Below are 21647 nucleotides of genomic sequence, written 5' to 3' on the forward strand. Positions count from 1 at the left end.
CTCTTCTGCAGGTCTGCTGCAGTTTGCTAGAGGTCCACTCCAGACCCTGTTTGCCTGGGTATCACCAGCAGAGGCTGCAGAACAGCAAAGATTGCTGCCTGCTCCTTCTCTGGAAGCTTTGTCTCAGAGGGGCATCAGCCTGATGCAAGCTGGAGCTCTCCTGTATGAGGCATCTGTTGACCCCTGCTGGAAGGTGTCTCCCAGTCAGGAGGCACAGGGGTTAGGGACCCACTTGAGGAGGCACTCTGTCCCTTAGCAGAGCTTGAGCGCTGTGCTGGGAGAATCCTGCTTATCTCCAGCACTCTTCAGAGCTGGAAGGCAGGAAAGTTCAAGTCCATTGAAGCTGTGCCCACAGCCGCCTCTTCCCCCAGGTGCTCTGTCCCAGGGAGCTGGGAGTTTTATCTATAAGCCCCTGGCTGGGGCTGCTGCTTTTCTTTCAGAGATGCCCTGCCAAGTGAGGAGGAATCTAGAGAGGCAGTCTGGCCACAGCTGCTTTACTGTGCTGTGGTGAATTCCACCCAGTCCAAACTTCCTGTCCTCCTTAGCACTGTCAGGGGATAACCACCTACTCAAGTCTCAGTAATGGCAGATGCCCCTCCCCCCACCAAGCTTGATCATCCCAGGTCAAATTCAGACCTCTGTGCTGGCAGTGAGAATTTCAAGCAAGTGGTTCTTAGCTTGCTGGTGTCCGTGGGAATGGGACCCACTGAGCAAGACAACTTGACTCCCTGGCTTCAGCCCCCTTTCCAGGGGAGTGAATGATTCTGTCTCGCTGGGGTTCCAGGCACCACTGGGATATGAAAACAACAACAAAAACAACAACAAACTCCCACAGCACACCGAGGTGCCTGCCCAAACAGCTGCCCAGTTTTGTGCTTGAAATCCAGGGCCCTGGTGGTGTAGGCACACGAGGGAATCTCCTGGTCTACAGATTGCAAAAACCACAGGGAAAGTGCAGTATCAGGGCCGGATAGCACAGTCCCTCACGGCTTCCCTTGGCTGGGGGAGAGAGGTCCGCAGCTCCTTGCACTTCCCAGGTGAGGAAATGTCCCACCCTGCTTCTGCTCACCCTCTGTGGGTTGCACCCGCTGTCTAACCAGTGCCAATGAGATGAGCTGGGTACCTCAGTCAGAAATGCGGAAATCTCCCACCTTCTGCCTTTGTCTCACTGGGAGCTGCAGACCAGAGCTCTTCCTATTCGACCATCTTGCCAGGTCTGTACCACGTTTTCTTTATCCATTCATCCATCAGTGGGCACTTAAGTTGGTTCTATTTCTTGGCTATGTGAATAATGCTGCAATGAACATGAAAATGCAGATATCTCTTTGATATACTGATTTCATTTCCCTTGGAAATAGACCCTGTAATAGGACTACTGGATCATATGGTAGTTCTATTTTTAATTTTTTTGAGGAACCTCCATACTGTTTTCCATAATGGCTATGCTAATTTACGTTCCAGGGTTCCCATTTCTCCAAATTCTCTTCTACACTTATCTTCTGTCTTTTTGATATAGCCATTCTAACAGTTGTGAAGTAATACCTGATTCTAGTCTTAATTTGCATTTTGCTGATAATTAGTAATTCTGAGCATTTTTCATCACCCTTTGGCCATTTGTATGTCTTCTTTTGAGAAATGTCTCTTCAGATCCTTTGAATTTCTAATTGGGTTATTTGTTTTGTTACTATTGTGTTGTTTGAGTTCCTTATATATTTTGGATATTACCCTCTTATCAGATGTATAATTTGCAAATATTTTCTCTCATTCCACAGGTTAACTCTTCATTCTGTTGATTGTTTCCTTGGTTGTGCAGAAGCTTTTTAGTTTGATATACTCCCGTTCTTCTAGTTTTTGCTTTTGTTGCCTGTGCTTTTGCGTTCATATACAAAAAATTATTCCCCAGACCAATGTCATGGAACTTTCACCCTGTTTTCTTCTAGTAGTTTTAGAGAGAAATTTCATACTCTTCAGTTATCACCTTCCCAAACCTCCACCTCCCCATCAATAAGCAACTGCAAATCTACTTTTTGTCTCTATAGATTTGACTATTCTGATAGTTTTAAATGGAATCATATAATATGTGTTTTTTTGTGTCTGACTTCTTTCACTTAGCACAATCTTTTCAAGGTTTACCCATGTTATAGCATGTATCAGAACTGTATTTCTTTTTACAATCAAATAATATTCCATTGTATGGATATATAATACTATATTTTGTTTATTTATCCATCAGTTGATGAGTATTTGAGTTGTTTCCACTTTCTGGCTATTATGAATAATGCTTTCATAAAGATTCCTGTACAGATTTTTGCGTGAACATATGTTTTTGTTTCTCCTGGGTAGATCTGTAGGGTGGAATTGCTGGATCATATGATATCTCTATGTTTAACAATTTGAAGAATTACCCGACTGTTTTCTAAAGTGGCTGTGCCATTTTACATTCCATCAGCAGGGTTTGGGGGATTCAATTTCTTCACATCTTTGTCAATATTGTTATCTCCACCTTTTTTTATTCCAGCCAATCCTAGTAGGTGTAAAGTGGGTACTTCACTGTGGTTTTCATTTACATTTCCCTGATGACTAATGATGCTGAGCGTATTTTTATGTGCTTATTTGTATACCTTCTTTAGATAAATGTCTATTTTCCCTTGCCCAATCTCTAATTGGGTTATTTGTTTTTTATGAGTTGTAAGAGTTCCTTACACTCTTTAGATAAAAGTCCTTTATTGGATATATGATTTGCAAATATTTTCTCACATTTTGTGCTTTGCTTTTTCACTTCCTGGAATCACCCTTTGAAGCATAAAAGTTTACAATTTGAAGTCTAATTTATAGTTTTCTTTTGTTACTTGTGCTTTTAGTGTCATATCTAAGAATCCATGCCAAATCCAAGGTCGTGAAGATTTATTTCTCTGTTTGCTTCTAAGAGTTTTACAGTTTTAACTCTTACGTTTAGGTCTTTGATCTACGTTGAGTTAATTTTTGTGTATGGTTGAGGTAGCTCACATTTCATTATTTTGCATGTGGCTACCCAGTTGTTCAAACACTATTTGTTCAAAAGACTATTCTTTCCTCATTCAATGGCCTTGGCCCTTTTCTTGAAAATCAGTTTACTATAGACACATGGTTTATTACTGAACTCTCCATTCTAATCTATCTTTTTCTATGTGTTCATCCTTATGCCAGGACCGCATTGTCTTGATAGTTGTTCCTTTGTGGTAAAATTTAAAATCAGGAAGTATAAATTCTCCAACTCTGTTCTTCTTTATCAAAATTATTTTGGCTATCATGGGTCCTTTGCAATTCCATATGAGTTTTAGAATCAGTTTGCCAATTTCCACAGAAAACGTCAGTTGGGATTCTGACAGGGATGCATTAAATCTATAGTTCAATTTTCAGAGTATTACCATCTTAACAATACTAAGTCATCTGGTCAATGAACATGCGATGTTTTTCTATTTATTTACATCTTCTTTAATTTTTTTCAACAATATTTTGTAGCCTCCAGAGAATGTTTTATACTTTTGTTAAATATGTTCCTATATATTTTATTCTTTTGGTGTCTATTGTAAATGAAATTTTCTGAATTTTATGGTCAGATTGTTCATTGAAAGTGCAGGGAAATACAATTGATTTCTATATATTAATCTTGTATCCTTGAATAAACTGAACTTGCTTATTTTTTCTAATAGCTTTTAGTGGATTTCTTAGGATTTTCTATATGCAAGACCATGCAAATTGCAAAAAGACAGTTTACTTCTTGTTTTCCAATCTGGATATATTTTATTTCTTTTTCTTGCCTAATTGCTTTGGTTGGAAATTTAGTATGATGTTGAAGAGAAGAAGTGAGAGCAGACATCCTTTTTGTATTCCTGATCTTAAAGGAAAACATTTAGTCTTTCACCATTAAGTATTATGTTGGCTGTGAGGTATTTTATAGGTGTCTTTTATCAGGTTGAGGAAGTTTCTTTCTAGTCTTTGTTTGTTGTGTGTTTTTATAATGGAGAGTTTTGGATTTTATCCAATGCTTTACCTGCATCTATTAAGATGATTATGTGGTTTTTGTTGTTTATTCTACTGATACGGTGTATTACATTAATTGATTTTCAGATGTTAGATTAACCTTTCCCTTGTACTCCTAAGATAAATAATATCCCAATTGGGTATGGTGTATAACTTCCTTATATGTTGCTAGATTTGATTTGCTAATTTTTTTGGAGGATTTTTGCGTCCATATTCATAAGGGATATTGGTCTTTAGTTTTCTTTTCTTTGTCTAGTTTTGGTATCAAAGAATGGGTTGCGAAGTGTTCCTTCCCCTTCTATATTCTTTAAGTGTTTGACAAAATTGACCCACAAAGCCATTTGAGCTTTGGATTTTCTTTCAGAGTAGTTTCTTGATCACTAATTCAATCTCATGACTTGTTATAGGTCTATTCAGATTGCTTGTTTCTTCTTGAGTCTGTTTAGGTAGTTCGTGGCTTTACAGGCATGTGTCTATTTCATCTCATTATCTAATTTATTGGCATAAAATGGTTCACGATGTTCCTTTATAATTCCTTTTTATTTTTGTAAGGTCAGTAGTAATTTCTCCTCTTCATTTCTGATTTTAGTAATTTGAGGCTCCTCTCTTTTTGTCTTTTGCAAATTAGCTAAAGGTGTGTCAGTTTTGTTGATCTGCACAAAGAATCAGCTTTCGGTTTCATTGATTTTGTGTATTCTTTTCCTATTCTCTGTTTCATCAATTTTCCTTTAAACTTTATTATTTTGTTCTTCTCTTTGCTTTTGGTTTAGTTTGTTCTTCTTTCCAGTGCCTTAAGGCAGAAATTTATGTTATTCGTGATATCTTTCTTCTTTTTAATATAGACATTTATAGCTGTAAATTTCCTTCCAAGCACTGCTTTAGCAGCATTACATAAATTTTGGTATATTGTTTTGACAGTTTGATTCATCTCAAAGTATTTTCTATTTTTCCTTTTGATATCTTTTTTGACCCATTGGTTATTTAGGAATAGGTTATTTAATTTCAATATATGCTTAAATTTTCCACATTTTTTATTCATTCCTAATTTTATTTCATTGTAGCTAGATAATATACTTTGTATTATTTCTATCCTTTTAAATTTGTTGAGGTTTGTTTTATGGCACAGCATATGGTCTATCATGGAGAATGTTCCATATGCACTTGAGACAAATGTATATTCTGAGTTTAGGGGTGGAGTGTTCAATAGTGCCTGTTTTAATATGTTTATAATGTTGCTCAAGTCTTCTGTTTGTTGGTATTCTGCCTAGTTTTTTTATCCATTATTAAAAGCAACTTATTAAAGTCTATAACCGTTTTTGTTGATTTGTCTGTTTCTTTCCTCATTTCTGTCAGTTTTGTTTCACATATTTTGGTGTTCTGTTGTTTGATACATATATAGTTGTTATATCTTCTTGATGGATCAACCCTTTTATCATTATAAAAATTCTCCTTTATCTCCAGTGACATGTTTTGTTTTAAAGTCTGTTTTGTTTGATGTTAGTATAGACACTCTAGTTTTCTTGTGATTTTTATTTGCATGATACATCTTTCCCATTTTTTTACTTTCAATTAATTTGTATCTTTGATTCTAAAGTATGTCTCCTAAAGATAACATATAGTTGGATCTTGTTTTCCATCTAGTTTCATAGTCTCTGTCTATTGATTGGACTTCTTAATCTATTTACATTTAATGTTATTGTTGATATAATTGAATTTATGTCTGTCATTTTACTGTTTGTATTCTAAATATTTCATGTCTTTTGTTTCTCCCCTCTTTTACTGCTTTCTTTTGCATCAAGTGAATATTTTCTAATGTAGCATTTTAATTTATTTAACGATTTTTTTTCTTTCCAACTTTTATTTTAAGTTCAGGGGTTACATATGTAGGTTTGTTACATGGGTAAATTATATGTTGTGGGGGTTAGGTGTACAGATTATTTCATCACTCAGGTACAATAAGCACACTATCCAATAGGTAGTTTTTTGGTCTGCACCCTTTTCCCATCCTCCACCCTCAAGTAGGCCCCAGTATCCATTCTTCCCTTTTTTGTGTTCATGTGTACTCGATGATTAGCTCCAATTTATACATGAAAACATGTGGTGTCTAGTTTTCTGTCCCTGTGTGAATTTACCTAAGATAATGGTCTACAGCTCCATCCATGTTGCTGCAAAGGACATGATTTCATTCTTTTTCATGGCTGCATGATATTCCATGGTGTATATGTACCACATTTTCTTTATGCAGTCCACTGTTGATGGACATTTAGGTTGATTCCAGGTCTTTACTATTGTGAACAGTGCTGTGGGCTGGGTGTGGTGGCTCACGCCTATAATCCCAGCACTTTGGGAGGCCAAGGAGGGTGAATCACCTGAGGTCAGGAGTTTGAGACCAACCTGGCCAACATGGCGAAACCCCGTCTTTACTAAAAAAATAAAAATTGGCTGGGCATGGTGGTGCATGCCTGTAATCTCAGCTACTTGGGAGGCTGAGGCAGAAGAATTGCTTGAACCCAGGAGGTGGAGTTTGGAGTGAGCTGAGATTGTGCCACTGTACTCCAGCCTGGGTGTCAGAGGGAGACTCCACCTCAAAAAAAAAAATAGTGCTGTGATTAATATATATGTGCGTGTGTTTTTATGGTAGAATAATTTATATTCTTTTGGGTATGTATCCAGAATGGGATTGCTGGATAAAATGGTAGTTCCATTTTTAAGTTCTTTGAGAAATCTACAAACTGCTTTCCACATGGCTGAATTAATTTACATTCCCACCAGCAGTGTGGAAGCATTTTCTTCTCTCCACAACCTTACCAGCATCTGTTATTTTTTGACTTTTTAGTAATAGCCATTCTGACTGGTGTAAGATGGTATCTCGTAGTGGTTTTGATTTGCATTTCTCTAATGATTAGGATGTTGAGCATTTTTTCATATGTTTGTTGGCCACATGTATGTCTTTTTTTGAGGAGCATATATTCATGTTTTTGCCTATTTTTAAATGGATTTGTTTGTTTTTTGCTTGTTAATTTGTTTAAGTTTCTTTGAGATTCTGCATATTAGACCTATGTCAGATGCACAGATTGCAAATATTTTCTTTCATCCTGTAGGTTGTCTGTTTACTCTGTTTATAGTTTATTTTGCTGTGCAGAAGTTCTTTAGTGTAGTTAGGTCCCACTTGTCAATTTTTTTTTCAATTGCTTTTGGAGTCTTTATCATGAAATCTTTGCCAGGGTCTATGTCCAGAATGATATTTACTAGGTTTTCTTCTAGGGTTTTTATAGTTTTAGGTTTCACATTTAAGTATTTAATCTACCTTGAGTTGATTTTTGTATATAGTGAAAGGAAGGGGTCCAGTTTAAATCTTCTGCATATGGCTAGCCAGGTAACCCACACCATTTATTGAATAAGAAATCCTTTCCCCATTGCTTGTTACTGTTGACTTTGCTGAAGATCAGATGGTTATAGGTGTGTGGCTTTATTTCTGGGTTCTTTATTCTGTTCCATTGGTCTATGTGTCAGTTTCTGTAGCAGTACCATGCTGTTTTGGTTATTGTAGCATTATAGTATAGTTTGAAGTCAGGTATTGTGATGCCTCTGGTTTTGTTCTTTTTGCCTAGGATTGCTTTGGCTATTCAAGCTCTTTTTTGGTGTCATATGAATTTTATAATAGTTTTTCCTAATTCTGTGAAAAATGTCATTGGTAGTTTGATAGGAATAACATTGAAGCTGTAATTGCTTTGGAAAGTATAGCCATTTTAACAATATTGATTCTTCCTATCCATGAGCATGGAATGTTTTCCCATTTGTTTGTGTCATCTCTGATTTCTTTCAGCAGTGTTTTGTAATTCTCATTGTAGAGATGATTCACCTCCATGATTAGCTGTACTACACTTAGGTATTGTGTGTGTGTGTGTGTGTGTGTGCTTGTGTGTGTTGCAACTGTGAATGAGATTACAATCTTGATTTGCTCTCAGCTTGGAAGTTGTTGGTGTGTAGGAATACTACTAATTTTTATACATTGCTTTTGTTTTTTTTCATCCCCTTAAGCATTTATCCTTTCTGTTAGAAACCATCCAATTAAACTCTTTAAGTTATTTTAAATGGTAAAATTAAGTTATTATTGGCTATAGTCACCCTGTTGTGCTATCAAATAGTAGGTCTTATTCATTCTATTTTTTTTGAATCCATTAATCATCCCTACATCTCCACCTCCCTGAGCCCCACTACCCTTCCCAGCCTGTGGTAATCATCCTTCTACTCTCTATGTCTATGAGTTCAGTTGGTTTGATTTTTAGGTCCCACAAATAAATGTGAACATGCAATTTGTCCTTCTGTGTCTGGCTTATTTCACTTAACATAACAATCTCCAGTTCCACCCATGTTGTTGCAAATGACTGGATCTCACTCTTTTTTTATGCCTCAATAATACCCCATTGTGTATATATACCACATTGTCTTTATCCATTTATCTGTTGTTGAACACTTAGATTGCTTCCAAATCGTAGCTACTGTAAACAGCACTTCAACAAACATGGGAGTGCAGATATCTTTTCGATATATGGATTTCCTCTCTTTTGGGTATATACCTAGCAGTGATATTGCTGGATCATATGGTAGCACAATTTTTAGTTTTTTGAGGAACTTTTAAACTGTTCCCCATAGTTGTACTAATTTACATTCCCATCAAAAGTGTAAAAGGGTTCCCTTCTCTCCATATTCTTGCTGGCATTTGTTATTGCCTGTTTTTTGGATATGAGTCATTTTAACTGGGGTGAGATGGTATCTCATTGTAGTTTTGATTTGCATTTCTCTGATGATCAATGATGTTGAGCACCTTTTCATATGCCTGTTTGCCATTTGTATGTCTTGTTTAAAAAATGTCTATTCAAATATTGTGCCCGTGTTTTGATCAGAGTATTATATTTTTTCTTATAAAGTTGTTTGAGCTCCTTATATAGTCTGATTATGAATCCCTTGTCAGATGTGTAGTTTGCAAATATTTTCTCCCATTCTGTGGGTTGTCTCTTCACTTTGTTTATTGTATTCTTTGCTTGCAGAAGCTTTTTAACTTGATGTGATGCCATTTTTCCATTTTTGCTTTGGTTGTCTGTGCTTGTGGGGTATTGCTCATGAAATTTTTACCCAACCCAATGTCCTGGAGATTTTCCCCAATGTTTTCTTCTAGTAGTTTCATAGTTTGAGGTCTTGGATTTAAGTCTTTAATTCCTTTTTATTTGATTTTTATGTGGCAAGAGATAGGGGTCTAGTTTCATTCTTCTGCATGTGGATATCCAGTTTTCCCAGCACCATTTATTGGAAAGACTGTCTTTTCCCCAGTGTATGTTCTTGGCACCTTTGTTGAAAGTGAGCTTGCTTGTGAATTTGTTTCTGGTTTCTCTATTCTGTTCCATCAGTCTATGTGTCTGTTTTTATGCCAATATCGTGCTGTTTTGTTTACTATAGCTCTGTAGTATAATTTGAAGTTAGGTAATGTGATTCCTTCAGTTTTGTTATTTTTGTTTAGGATAGCTTTTACTATTCTGGTGCCATATAAATTTTAGGATTGTTTTCTCTATTTCTGTGAAGTACTTCTTCCTCCTCTATTTTTTGGAATAGTTTGAGTAGGTTTGGCATTAATTGTTCTTGAAATGTTTGGTAGAATTCAGCAGTGAAGCCATCAGGTCCCAGGCTTTTCTTTTGTGGGAGATTTTTATTATGGCTTCAATCTCATTACTTGTTATTGGTGTGTTCTGGTTTTGGATTTCTTCCTGGTTCAATCTTGAGAGGTTGTATGTGTCTAGGAGTTTGTCCTTCTAGATTTTTCAATTTATTGGCATATAGTTTCTCATAGTAGCTACTAGTGATCCTTTGAATTTCTGCAGTATCAATTGTAATGCCTCCTTTTTATTTATGATTTTATTTATTTGCATCTTCTCTCTTTTTTCTTAGTCTGGCTAAAGGTTTGTCAATTTTGTTTAACTTTTCAAAAAACCAAGTGTACATTGATTTTGTATCCTGAAACCTTGGCAAAGTTGTTTATCAGATCTAGGAGCTTTTGGACAGAGGCTATAGGGTTTTCTAGGTATAAAATCATATAGTCTTTGAAGAGAGATAGTTTGCCTTCCTCTCTTTCTATTTGGATGCCTTTTGTTTCTTTCTTTTGCCTGATTGCTCTGGCTAGGACTTCCAATATTATGTTGAATAGGAGTGGCAAGAATAAGTATCTTTGTCTTGTTCCAGTTCTTAAGGGGAATGCTTCCAGCATTGGCCTGTTCAATATGATGTTTGCTGTGGGTTTTTCATAGATGGCTTCATTTTTTGAAGTACGTTCCCTCACTGCCTCATTTGTTGAGAGTTTTTAACATGAAGGGATATTGAATTTCATCAAAAGCCTTTTCTGTCCAGGTGTAGTGCCTTATGCCTATAATCTCAGCACTTTTGGAGACCGAGGCTAGCATATTGCTTGAGCCCAGGAGTCCCAAACCAGCCTGGGCAACATGGCAAAGCACCATCTCTACCAAAAAAGCAAAAAAAAAAAAAAAAACTACAAACAACAAACAAAAATTAACTGGATGTGGTGGCACATACCTGTAGTCTGAGCTACTCGGGAGGCTGACATGGGAAGATGGTTTGAGCCTGGGAGGCAGAGGTTGCAGTGAGCTGAGATCATGCCACTACACTCCAGGCTGGGCAACAGAGAGAGGCCCTGTCTCAGAAAAATAAATATTAATAAGTAAAAGGATTTTCTGTTTCTATTGAGAAGATCATGTGAGTTTTTTCTTGTTGTTCTGTTTGTGTGATGAATCATATTTATTGATTTGTGTATGTTGAGCCAACCTTGCATCCCAGGAATAAAACCTACTTGATCATGGTGGATTAGCGTGTTCATGTGCTGCTGGAGATTCAGTTTGCTAGTATTTTGTTGGGAGTTTTTGCAGCTATGTTCGACAGGGATATTGGCATGAAGATTTTTTGTTTTGTCTCTGCCAGGTTTTGGTATTAGAAGGATGCTGGCCTCATAGAATGAGTTAGGGAGGAGTCCTTCCTTCTCAATTTTTGAGATAGTTTTGGTAGGACTGGTATCAGTCCTTCTTTGTATGTCTGTGAATTTGTCTGGTCCAAGGCTTTTATTCACTGGTAGGCTTTTTAGTACTCATTCAGTTTTTTGAACTCATTTTTGGTGTGTTCAGGGATTCAATTTCTTCCTCTTTCAATCTTGGGATGTTGGATATTTCCAGGAACGTATTCACTTCTGGGTTTTCTAGTTTGTGTGCATAGAGGTGTTCATAATAGTTTCTGAGGGGTGTTCGTATTTCTGAGGGGCCAGTGGTAATGTCCACTTTGTTATTTCTGATTGTGTTTATTTGGATCTTCTCTCTTTTTTTCTTCATTAGTATAGCTAGAGTCTATCAATCTTATTTGTGTCCTTTTACTTTTCAAAGGAAGTTCCAATTTTACTATTCTGCCGTCTTTATGGAGAGAACTTACTGCCATGGCTTTGTATGTGTTTTCTTTCACATTTGTATACATAGTGAGTCCTTTTACAGGTGGACTCCAGTGACGTCCCATTTCCTTTAATAAGGGTGGCGAGTCCTTCTCATTTGGGAAACCACTATTACCTTTGTGAACTGGTTGGGGTTCTGAGTCCTGCATGTTTTCTGACCAAGACACAGGTGTTATTGTCATCAATTCTCAGCTACCTGGTGGATAACCACTTTCACAGAAAGGGATTGAAATTGTGACTGAAATGACATTTCAGTATTTTGGTATTTATTTTATATGGCAGTGAAGTACTTGCATTTTATTTTTTTAAATGTGAGGTAGAGTTGCCATTATCTTTACTATTTTATTTTCTTAACTTTTATTTTAAGTTCAGGGATACAAAAGCAGGTTTGTTACATAGGTAAACTTGTATCATGAGGGTTTGTTGTAAAGATTATTTTATTACCCAGGTATTAAGCCTAGTACCCATTAGTTATTTCTCCTGATCGTCTTCCTCCTCCCACTCTTCACCCTCCAAAAGACCCCATTGTGTGTTATTCCCCTCTATGTGATGAAGGATAACATAATTGAAGTGTGCAAGTCTTAAACCTACAATCACCTCCCAGATGAAGTTATAGAACATTTGCAGTATCCTAAGAGACCCCTTCATACTTCTTCCCAGCTAATGTTCCACCTCCAGAGGTGATCAGTTCTTCTGACTTCTAACACTATAGATTCATTTTGCCTGTTTTTGAACTTCACACAAAATCCTGAAGCAACAGTTCATCTCTTTTTATCGCTGTATAGTTTTTTATTGTATGGATGTTCCACAGTTTATTTATGCATTCTTCCATTGGTGGACACCTGGGTTGTTTCCAGTTTTTTGCTATTATAAACAAAGCATGCACACAAGTCTTTGTGTGAACATATGTTTTCATTTCTCTTGGGTAATGTATCAGTCCATTTGCACACTACTAATAGAGACATTCTGAGAATGGGTAATTTATAAAGGAAAGAGGTTTAATTGACTCACAGTTCCACATGGCTGGGAGGCCTCACAATCATGGCAGAAGGCAAATGAGGAGCAAAGTCATGTCTTACATGGCGGCAGGCAAGAGAGCTTGTGTGGGTGAACTCCCATTTATAAAACCATCAGATCTCAACAGACTTCTCACTACCCTGAGAACAATGTGGGGGAAACCGCCCCCATGATTCAATGATCTCCATCTATTGGGAGGCTGAGACAGGTGGATCACCTGAGGTCAGGGGTTCGAGACCAGCCTGGCCAACATGGTGAAACCCTGTCTCTACTAAAAATACAAAAAAAAAAAAAATAGCCCAGCATGGTGGCAGGTGCCTGTAATCCCAGCTACTTGAGAGGCTGAGGCAGGAGAATTGCTTGAACCTGGGAGGCAGAGGTTGCAGTGAGCTGAGATGGCATCATTGTACTCCAGCCTGGGCAACAAGAGCGAAACTCTATCTCAAAAAACAAACAAACAAACAAACAAACAAACAAACAAACAATTATCTCCACTTAGCCCTGCCTTTGACATGTGGGGATTACTATAATTCAAGATGAGATTTGGATGGGGACACAGCCAAATCATATCAGAAAACCTAGGAATGAGTTTCTTTGGGTTATAGGGTCGATATATGTTCAATTTTATAAGATACTTCCAGACTTTTTTTCTCAAAATGGTTGTACACTTTATATCCCCATTTGGAATGACTGAGTACTTGGCTGCTTCACATCCTAGCCAATATTATGTTGTCTGGTTTTTAGTATGCCATTTTGATGGACACATAGTGCTTTCTCATTGTGATTTTAATTTGTATTTCCCTGATGACTAATGTCATTGGGTACATTTCCATGTGCTAACTGATTATTTGTATATCTTTTTTTGCGGGGTGTCTGTTCAAGATTTTTGACCATTTTAATTGGATTATTTTTTATTATTGAGTTATAGGACTTTCTTTTATATTCTGGATACAAGTACTTTATTTTAGACACATTTATGGTGACTATTTTCTCTCAATTAGTGGCTTCCCTACTGATTTTCTTAATGGTATCTTTTTAATGAGCTGCAGCTTTAAATTTTTATGACATCCAATTTATGAATTAAAAAAAATATGGTTAATGCTGTGAGACAATAAATTTTTGTTGTTTTTATTGCCCAGTATGTGGTACTTCGTTATAACTACCCTTGAAAACGCATACATTGGTCATTTGCTCTTTTGTAAAATTTTAAAATCAGCTTGTCAATCTCTTCTGTCTGGGATATTGATTTGAATTCCATTCAATCTGAGGAGGATGGGCATCTTAAAAATATTGGGTCTTCTGATTCATGAACATGGTATATTATTCCATTTATTCAAGTCTTCTTTAATTTCTCTCAGCATCCTTTTTTAGTTTTCAGTATACAGGTCTTGCACATTGTAAATTAAATTTATTTCTAATTATTATATCAGCAAAGATATATCAGCAAAGATATTTTTCTGCAAAGATAGATATAATTAGAAATAAATTTAATTTAAAATGTGCAAGACCTGTATATTTATATGCTTTAATAAATTCTATTGTTTTCTTTGTTTTCCAGTTGTTTGTTGCTTATAGAAATAAAATTTATGTTTATTATATATTGGCATGGATCTTGTGACCTTGATAAATTCATTTATTATAGTAGATTTTTTTGGATTAATTCATTAGGATTTTCTACACATAAAAGCGTGTTGTCTGTCATGGTTGACATTTGTTTAAAATAATTTGCAGTAGGATATAGCAGACTCCCTCTATGACCTTGGTCAGACATCTAATCTCACTGAACTTTGGGGGACCTCACTTACAAAGGGAAGTTATTATATAGACTCGTCTTTGAGGTTCCTTTTTAGATCTAAAATGTAGGGACCGGGCTCTACCATTTGCTTATACTGTACCCCTGGGCAAAATACTATACCTTTCTGAGCCTCAGCTTTCTCATTTGTAAAGTGGGCATAATCATAGTAGAATATCTGTGTCATAAAGTAGTTATGAGTCTTATGCTTCCACACATAAAGACAGCTTGGGCTAGGGAAGTTTTGTAAAGGCCAGTGCAGGCACGTGGGGACATGGGGACACCATCATCAAGTGTACCCTGAGATGTGTGTATGTGTGTGCATATGAGTGTTTATGTGGCTTCCCTAAATCCCCCAGCTTCAAACAATGGTTCTCAAAATGAAGTATTCCTTGGAATCCCCAAAGGAGCTTGTAAAAATATAGTTTCTTGGGCTCCACACCCATAGGTCTGACTCATAGCCCTAGAAGGACCCAAGAACCTTCATCTTTAACACTCTCAAGTCATTTTAATACACTGAGTTCCATGTGACTTACAGTTCCACATGGCTGGGGAGGCCTCAGAATCATAGCAGGAGGCAAAAAGCACTTCTTACATGGCGGCAGCAAGAGAAAATGAAGATGCAAAAGTGGAAACCCCTGATCAAACCATCAGATCTGGAGAGATTTATTCACTATCACAAGAACAGTATGGGAGAAACTGCCCCCATGATTCAAATTTTCTCCCACCAGGTCCCTCACACAACATGTGGGAATTATGGGAGTACAATTGAAGATGAGATTTGGGTGGAGACACAGAGCCAAACCATATCATCAGGTAAATATGTAAGCCTCCACTCCTTATGTTTTTCTCTCTCATTCTGTATATCTCTTGTTTTGTGTCTTTGTGTTTCTGTCACTCTCTGTGTTGGTCCCTTTTTTTGTCTGTCTTTCATGTGCACACGTATTCTCTGTCTCTCTCGTCTGTCTCTGTATACTTGTGTCATCTCTCTGGTTGATGTCTCTGAAATGCTGCCTCTCTACCTCTCTCTCATTTCTTCTTTTTCTCAAGTTGTTCTTGTGTGCTGCGGTCTCTGCCCTGTCTCTCTTGGCCTGACTCTGGCATCTCTTGCCTTTCTCTGGTCTTGCCCTGCTGTGCATCTCTCTGTGCATCTGAGCCTGTGTGTTTGTGATGCACAAGTCTCTGTTATTCTCTACCTTCAGTCCTTTTCTTTTTCTCTCTTGTAAATCCCCACCCCTCTTCCACCCAGCCCTGCAGCTCTGCAGTTTTTCTTGTGAAATACAAGAAGAGTCTCCTGTGGAGAAGCCTGAAATACCAGGTCAGACCCCCAGACTCCTGTAGACCTCAGAATGTTTAGCTCTAATCAAGAGCCCCCATTGGAGTCTGACCCACTCTCCTTTAGGGCTTATCTGGGGCCCTCAGCGTCCTGTGCTGCCAGAGATAAGGTGCCTTTGGTGGCAGAGATGACTTGGGCATGACCCTCAGCAGACTAGATAAAAAGCACAGGCTCCGAGATCCTGGAGAGACCCCATCCCCCAGGTGGAAAACTGACCTTTCTATCATTGACCCTAAGCATCTCAGAGTGCACTCTGGGGGTTTATGACCCATTTAAATAGTCCTTAGAAAGATTAGACTAATTTCTTTCTTTGAGCTAACATTGTTAATTCATATTAATTAAATACTTGATTTACTCAATATTTATTGAACACACTATGAACCAGATTCTGTTCTGAGAATGTAGCAGTGAAGATTTTAAAATGCAATATTATAAATCTCAACACTCATACTATTGTGCCATGCATTGAGCACCTACTGTGTTCTAGGAGCTTAATGTATAGAAGAAGCTTTATACCAGAATTCCTTGTGGGGAGAGAACTGCCCCTTTACTGTAAAATACTTTAATTATCTGCATGTAATCATTTTAGTGATTAATTAATTACAGCTATTAATACAGTGGACAGTTAACTCCTAATATTCAGGGGTGATATTTAAATGTTTAATAAATGGTAACCTACTGCCATTGACCAATGAAAGCATTTGCTCCACTTCTCAGTTCTATTCCAATTATTTGAATAAACATCAAATTTGTCATTCATTTATTCACTCATGAAATCATTCAGTTATTCTTTCTTCCAGCATATTGTTAAGGGACTCCTGGGTAACCGCACTGTGTTAGGAACCGGGGATGTAATTAAAAGGACATCATAAGGAACTCAGAGGAGGGAGATAGAGAAAGATACTGACTGAGTTCATGGAACATGACAAAGGAAAGGTTCAGGAGTGCATACCTGGGTGTTTAACTTAGAAGAATCAGGGAAGGCTTTCTGGAGGAAGGGACATTAATGCTGAGACCTAAGAGATGAACAGGGGATAATTCGATGAGGCCTGTATCTTGCCAGTTTTGAATATTCCATAGGATAGAGCCTGAACATAGTAGGGATTCACTAAATCAATAAATGAATAAAACATGATGATTCTGAAAGCAATTCTCTGGTTGAATGGTAATTGACTAGGGAAGCTATAATGGAGATGTATTATCTTTTTCAGAAACAGTACTATTAGCATGTCCTTTGTCAATGCCTGCACCCAGCACCTGACCAAGAATCAAATGCCTTTTTCTCCACTCAAAATTCACGGTGATGTCAAAGCTTTCAGCAAATTATTCTCCTACTTACTAGCCCCAGACCAAGGGGACAAATAAGAGCCCAGGAAAATAGGCCTAGGAGGCAAAAATAGGTGAGAGAGAACATTAAGTCCTACGTTTTCAAACTCATGCTTGTTGGAGGCCATGCTGATTTGTGTTCCTAGAACTTCTGTTCTTTTAGAAAAACACAAGTCTGAATTTTCATGTGAAATTTTCTAATTTTTATGTTGGAATCTAATTTTTTTTAAAAAATATTACACATAGCAAACCAGGTATCTATGGCTGTATTTGGCTGTTATTCCAGATTTAGAAGTTATTTCCTACAAATGAGGAATGAAAGGGACTTTTACATTTACTATGCAGCCATGTTGTTTTGAACATTGTACTACATGTTCTATGCATCTTCATCATAAATATTCATTACGTGAAAATTCCTGTTATCTTATTTAATTATTGCAACAACCACATGGGACAGTTATCATAATGTCTGTTGAGGAAGATTACCAAGTTAAGTCTGCAGGGACTCAATATTAACCATAAGGAACTTAGTATTCAAACAGAATTAGAAGTAAAATAAGAAGAGGAGAATGGTTTTGAATTAGAGACCTGGTATTATAAGACTCTCAGTGGAAAGAGCCTTGAATAACCAGATAATTGTCTAGAAACCATCCTTTTGTTGGTTGGGCATCTTTTTAATTGCTTTAAATACCACTGCTCTTTTCTGCAACTTTCTTGCCTAGAGAGTTTTAACATCCTGGGATAGGAACTTGTCTCCCCTGTTATGTAAAATGAATGTAACTCATAAAGTGATTCACTATTAATTAATGTCGTGTCTGTGGTATTTCAGATCCACCTGGCTGAGCAACACTACTGTACTGTCAGTTTCTGTTCTCCTGATGTTTCTGAAGTAGTTAAATCATTTGATTTAATTGTCTATAGGAGTTGCGTTTTAGAAAAGACAGTCAAAAAACAGTTTCCTTAACCGTGGACTTCTGTCATTTTTGCCACTGAAGTGAGCATCCTATAACACTAGCATATCAAGAATTCCTGTATCAGTGAGGATTTCACCAGATGGGCTCTGAGGCCCCTCGGAGTGTCTCCAAGTGGAATTTAGCTAAGTTGTGGATCTGCAGATCATCACTGTGGAGATGTTGTCTGTTCTAAGATCCGAACCCCATGAACAATCTGATAAAAGGGTTTAACTATTAATATCTCAGAGATATTGGACAGTCAGAAACTGACCTCCCTCGTTGCTTAGCAGAATGAATCTCAAATGCCGGTGTGCATTAAACCATCAGGTTGCTTTTTAGATTGCAGATTCCTGATCCTGGTACCTAGAGTCTGATTCACTGGGAGTGTTTGTTACAGTAAAAAGCTAAGCAAGAGGCCCAATAATAACATGGCTTAGAAAACAAAGAAGTTATTTCTTCTGCAAGCACAGCAATCCAAAGTGAGGTTTCCTTATTGGTGGAATCTGTTTCATGTGATGTGGCAGAATAAGGAGGGCCACATATTATTTGACAATCCTCTCATTGAGAAATGAGGTTGCTGTCTGCTCCCCTTGAATCTGGGCAGGCTCTGTGACTGCTTTAACCAAGAGAATGTTGTAGAAGTGACACTGTGCCAGTTCCTGGGCCCAGGATTTAAGAAACGGTAGGCTTCCACTTCTTTGATCATGTAATATTCACTCTTAGAACTCAGCAGCCATGCTGTGTGGAAGCCCAACACCCTGTGCAGAGGCACATGTGGAGAAGAGGTGGAGTTCCTAGCTGTCAGCCCTAGATGAGCTCAGTTTGCCAACTACGTGCAAGGGCTTAATTACCTCAGAGGCATTGGGCAGCCAGAAACTGACCTCCTTGTTACTTACCAGAGTTACCTTGGAAGTGGATCCTCCTGCCCCAGTTAAGCCTTCCCTCCTGGTGCCATCCTCATCAATCTCTGCCCAAATTGTACATTCACAGGTCCAATAAATGACTGTTATTTAAAGTGACTGAGATGTAGGGTGGTTTGTTAGGCAGCTGTTGATAACTAAACCACATAGGCATTCAAAGACCCAGGTTTCTTTCCTCTTGAGGCACCACCCCCATTGTCAACAAACATTTCTTAGTCAAGGTTAGTTATCATTTACTTAGTCAAGGTTAGGTTACAACCATATTCAGATTCTAGGCAATGGGAGAGCGTAGAGAGGCCATGCATATTTCTTATCCAGCTTGCTGAGGCCTGCCACGCATTACTTCTATTCACATTTCATTAGTGAGAACTTGTCACATGGCTGCATTCAATCACAAAGAGGACAGGGAAATGCAATCTCTAGATATGCAGCCATTTTCCAGCCACAAAGAGAGAAGGGGAGAATGGGTGCTGCTGGAAGTCTAGCTGTCACCATCATACTGAGTCTGGAGCAAAGAACAGAGATCTGCCTTTGGCAACCCCCCCAGGAGATTTTGATATAGGTGATCCTAGCATAGCTGTGAAAAGTATGAGTTTTGAAGTCAATCAGATCTGAGCTTAAAACTAAATTCTATTATTTACCAGCTGGGTGGCACCTGAGAGTTTTAAGTTTCTTTGTATATATAAAAATGCAGAAAATAGTAATTCCTACCTCAGGAGGTAGTTGTGCTGATTTGATAATGGCCTGCATGAAAAGTGCTAGCATAGACTTGGCACAAAACAAGATATAAAAATAAGAAATAAAAATAAAAACGAGAAAAAGAAAAAAGAAAGGTTGTATTGTCAACTGAATAAAGCGTTCCATTCTATCTTTTAAAACCACCAATGTATTCAGTCATTATACTTAAAATATTCCTCTTCACCCTCGTATCAACTCTAGTCTTATTCCCAATTTACAGATGAGAAAACTGAGATTCAGAGAAGTTAAGGAAGTAGACCAAAAACGTCATTGGTAAGTGCTGGTGTCAAAATGTGAGCCAAGATCATTTCTGGTGGTGTTTGATTACAGATGCTGTATTAAAAATAAGTGAAGAGAAGTAAAAGGATGTTTTGGGGGCAAAGAAATCACATATCCGGACTTTGCTGTACACAGGGGAATCTGGGAGTGTTGCCATGAGATGTGTGGAATGGGGAAAAACTGAAGGCAGAAGTAGCAGCTTAGGAATAGGGTGAGGAGGTTCTGAACATGGATAATTAAAGTAAAGGCTAAGTGAATATCTGTCTTCCTGCTGCAGTTATTTACCTACACAGAGGCAAACCTAGAAATAGCAGTTCCATTCCTCACTCAAGAAGGCCCTGCCAAACTGACCACCCAGTGCTTTCACTCATGGGGGATATGACTGAAAATGTTTTTAGCATTGGTTCCAGAAACTAGAGACAGTTTTTGTGTGCCTCAGTTTCCCTATTTGGAAAACGGAAATTCAATGCCAGTGATGGCTATTTCACAGAGATTCAGTAAGAAAATGCATGGAAATAGACTTTTTAAAGTTACAGTCGTCAACCCAATGTTAAGGTTTTACTGTACCTTGAGCAACATGCAACAGCAGAAAGCACTCGTGTAAACTTCAACTTCATGATTGATTCTTTGTATCTTAATTTTGTAAATTTAAAATTTCAGATATTAAAGAATGAGGTAGTGGAGGGAGATTTTCTTGTGTTGTTGTTTCCATGGTGACCAACTTGCAGGCAATAACTGCTAGCTGAAATAAAGATAAGAAAAAGATGGCAAAGTGACTGGATATGGTGGCTCATGCCTGTAATCCCAGCACTTTGGGAGGCCAAGGTGGAAGGAGTTTGTAAACAGGAATTCAAGACCAGCTGGGGCAACATAGGGAGACCCTGTCTCAATAAAACATAAAAAATTAGCCCTGTGTGATGGTGCATGCCCGTGGTCCCAGCTCCTTGGGAGGCTGAGGTGGGAGGATCACTTCACCTCAGGAGGTTGAGACTGCAGTGAGCTGGGATCATGCCACTGCACTCCAATCAGAGTGACAGAACAAGACCCTGTCTCTAAAATAAAAAATGGCAAAGTGCTTTGCACAGTGCCCAGATCATAGTAAACAATCACCACCTCTATTAAAGCAGCATAGACATAGAGGCTTGTCATGAAGAGTATCATGAGAAATTCTCTTCTGCTCTGGAATGTTTCAGCCTGAATATTTTGAGATTTAAAACGTTTCTAAAGCAGGGAAACTTTACGGGATAAGACTTGGACAAGGAGTCTGATTTGTGGATTTCCCCTTATTCTGAGCCAACTGCACCATGCAGCTTCACCTATCCCAGTTTCTCTGTGTCTTGTTTAAGAAACCTTTGCCTACCTCAAGCTCAAGATATTCTTCTATATTGCCTCTAGAAGTTTTATCATGTTTCCATTCACATGGAGATCTACAATCCACCTGGCATTGATTTTTGTGTATAATATGAAGTAGAGACCAAGATTCAAATTTGTCCATGTGGATGGCCAATTGACCCAGAACCTTTCATTGAGAAAGCTATTGTTTCTCCATCACTCTCCAATGGCACCTTTCTTATAAATCAAGTGTCCCTGGGCTGGGCACAGTGGCTCATGCCTGTAATCCCAGCACCTTGGGAGGCCAAGGTAGGAGGATTATTTGAGGCCAGGGGTTCGAGACCAGTCTAGGCAACATAGGGAGACCCCCGTCTCTACAGAAAATTAAAGAATTAGCTGGGCTTGGTGGTGTCTACCTGTAGTCCCAGCTACT

The 21647-nt window shown here is 38.0% G+C and overlaps 1 long non-coding RNA gene across 3 annotated transcripts in view; it reads right to left on the minus strand.

Moving 5' to 3' along the window:
* Window positions 1–21647, minus strand: part of LOC109029099 (uncharacterized) — a 50774-nt gene that overhangs the window by 15405 nt on the left and 13722 nt on the right. For all 3 annotated transcript variants that reach the window (XR_010129273.1, XR_002008112.3, XR_010129274.1), the window contains exon 3: window positions 20450–20624. This is a non-coding gene — a long non-coding RNA (uncharacterized lncRNA). The remainder of the gene's footprint in view (window positions 1–20449; window positions 20625–21647) is intronic.

This window comes from Gorilla gorilla, chromosome 10 (genome assembly GCF_029281585.2).
Source record: "Gorilla gorilla gorilla isolate KB3781 chromosome 10, NHGRI_mGorGor1-v2.1_pri, whole genome shotgun sequence".
Taxonomy (NCBI): domain Eukaryota; kingdom Metazoa; phylum Chordata; class Mammalia; order Primates; family Hominidae; genus Gorilla; species Gorilla gorilla.